Here is a 2,967-nt window from a genome sequence, read left to right as displayed (position 1 = left end):
TACTCTTGCAGTGGAATTAAGTTTTGGAGGCACACAAATATTAGAACCACAGCAGCTTTGATCACCTGTTTGGCTTGGTAGAAAAGCCAGGTATGAGACCAACATCAGCAGCATATATGAGCACGTGGGTTTTGCAAGAGGCCACTTCAGAGTCAAGACTAAGGATGAAGGTAGAGAATTCTGGGAAGACTTCCTAAGTGTGCTAGTAGACTTTACCATGTAGACTCCTGTGGGGTGCGGTGGATAGTTGTGCCTCAGCCTTAGAGAAGAGCCATAAATTAAGTCAGAACTACAATTTATTCTCATGAGTAACTGGGGGAATTGTCCTAGATCTTAGGTGACCAATAGTCAACTCCCCATGTCGGGCTCAAGGCAATTACATTAAGTGACTAGAAATAAGAATAGAAATGATTTCTTCTGAGGACTCTGTCAGTTCTGATGTAAAAATCATTTGTGTCTCATTATGGGACACGAGTGTGCTAGACAGGCCCCAAATGACATTTGATGCTGTTTCTACAAGTGGTTATTTCAGGTAACAATTAACAGGAAATGATTATTAACTGCCTGGGTGGTCACTTTTCTAGGGGATGCTGGGCACTGAGCTTCAGTCCCCTGCAGTCTCTCATCTGTGGCTGTGGAGGGAAATGAACCACCTTGGTACCTGTCCCAGCAAATCCTTTCCCCCTTTCTCCTTCCTGCTCTCCGTTTTGCCAGTTGAATTTTAGAAAGTTAATGTAAGAGTTTTACTTCGGCGTCTCATTTACAATAAACATATGACTGTCCTCTACAATCCAGGTTAGAAATGGAAAAAAAAAGAAAGAAAGAAAGAAAGAAAAAAAAGAAGAAAAACGATGAAAGCCAAATGACATAGCACAGCGTGTGTTTGCCTTTTCCTCTTCGTGATTCTGTGTTGCTTCTTTTTTTTTTTAAGGAGAGTGCAAACACAGTCCCCCCCACTACCACAAATCATGCAGTCAAGTTTCCCGAATTTGGGGAAATTGCAGGGGTCAGCACATCAGGAGGGCAGTGGATAAGTCTCGCTCTGGGAAAACCACCTTCATGATCATGGTATCGCTCCTGCCAGGTAAGTATTCTGTACGGCTGTTTTTGAGAATGCTCCAGACAGGGTCCCCAGGTGGACTATTCACAGTGTTCCCAGCAACGTCTGCACCGTAGTCTGCATCATCCATTCTTGGTGAAAGAACTCTGCTTTGGGTCCACAGAGTGGACAGGGTGGCGAGCCGTGAGGTAGCGAGCAGGGTGCAAGCAAGGCAGGCAGGCAGGCAGGATGTGAAGCAGTTTCTGTGGACCGTGCTGCTGTGTGCCTTTCTGCCGCTTTGGCTAAGACAGTGAGCAGTGTCTGTTTGATGTCTGGTCTCTGGGAAGGAGACCCAAGAGAACATGAGCTGGGCTTGTCTGGATATCAAAGTCCAAATTAAAAATTTATTCCAGTGTTTGAAAAACTCCTGGCCAAAACCTTCATATGGACAAAAAAAAAAAAAAAAAAAAAAAAAAAAAAAGAAAGAAAGAAAGAAAGAAAGAAAGGAAAAAAAAACAGCACAAACTCTCTGGTTTCTTCAGCATCTCCAGTTGAGGACTAGAGGATTTATTTTTTAAAATAATCAACTAAAAACAAGGGCAAATAGCTCCATAAGCAGATACAGGTCAGATGGCTTCTTTGCTAAAGCGTCAATGAAAGCAGTCTCTTTAACCACTTTGGGCAAGTGGGAAGCGTGGAGTTTAGTAATCAGTTTTGAATCCTCTTCTCCCCTGCGTGTTTGATCATCTGGTTCTTCACTAAAGCTGGGGAACAAAGACCAAGAAAGGGCTCCCACCCAACCCCGCCCACTCCCAGCCCCACCCACTCCCCAGCTCCGCCCACTCCCCAGCTCCGCCCACTCCCCAGCTCCGCCCACTCCCAGCCCTGCCCTCACCACATTCAACAGAAAGGCATACTGGGGAGGTTTTTTTTTTTTTTTAAGTTGTCAGTTGGGGAGGGAAATAAACAAGGCAGACTAAACCATCTAATAGTAATGATGAAATTATTAATCAGAATGGAAATGTTATTATACAGCAATAGGTTAAAGAAAGTGAAAAATAAACAATAAAATTCAATCAGGCCATTAAACAAATTGTTTTCAGAAAAAAAAATAGAGCTAACCTAATATGAGACACTTCTTAGTAAAATGTTGAAGTGGAAGAGGGGATACCAACTTTAAGAGCAAAGCAGCCAGAGGAAGGATTGGGACCAAGATGTTTCATTCACAATGAAAGCAGAGGGTAGAAAAAGAGAGTGGAGGAGCCGTGTCAACAGAAGAATCGGAGTGCGTTCAGCCCCCGAACTACTAACAACACAAAGCACCTACGGCATTGAACACAGGCCCCCAGGGCCTCTAGCACAAGAGCTTTGCTGGTGTGGTTTTGTAAGCTTTACATTTTTAAGTTTAACTTGGGTACAATTTCTTAGTTAGTTTACAGTTTGATAGACCATTATTGTGAACCCACTCATGTCTCCACCATTCTAATCTGGCCATGAGATAGGGCTCTCACCCCAGAGCTGGTTCATCACTCCCGTTCTCCAGAAGAAGCCCCTGTTTAGCTATCTGCCATCATGGACCCGTTCTCTCTCTCTCTCTCTCTCTCTCTCTCTCTCTCTCTCTCTCTCTCTCTGTGTGTGTGTGTGTGTGTGTGTCTGTCTGTCTCTGTTTCTCTGTCTCTGTCTCTCTCTCTCTGGAAGGGCACATGGCACATAAGGTCATAAAATATTTTTTTTATCTCAGCATCATTCACTTATTTAATATTATTATATTTATGACTTGTATCTGTTTTAGGCAGGAGAGGAAATTTGTTTATTCTCACTGATTTAGAACACTTCATGTTTCCATAGTTAGTTTATATAACTGTAATGCAAATAGGCATTTATATGGCTTCCAGTCTTTTGCTAGTAAAGATGACATTGCTATGAAC

General features: G+C 43.0%; 1 non-coding gene across 1 annotated transcript; it reads right to left on the bottom strand.

Moving 5' to 3' along the window:
* Positions 1-926: 926 nt before the first annotated feature.
* Positions 927-1,092, bottom strand: LOC128098117 (U1 spliceosomal RNA). Its single transcript, XR_008214141.1, has one exon. It is a non-coding gene; the product is annotated as a U1 spliceosomal RNA (small nuclear RNA).
* Positions 1,093-2,967: the final 1,875 nt, after the last annotated feature.

The sequence above is a fragment of the Peromyscus californicus genome, unplaced genomic scaffold (assembly GCF_007827085.1).
Source record: "Peromyscus californicus insignis strain IS unplaced genomic scaffold, ASM782708v3 Scaffold_5__1_contigs__length_169319896, whole genome shotgun sequence".
Classification (NCBI taxonomy): Eukaryota; Metazoa; Chordata; class Mammalia; order Rodentia; family Cricetidae; genus Peromyscus; species Peromyscus californicus.
This window is presented reverse-complemented; position numbering and strand designations above follow the sequence as displayed.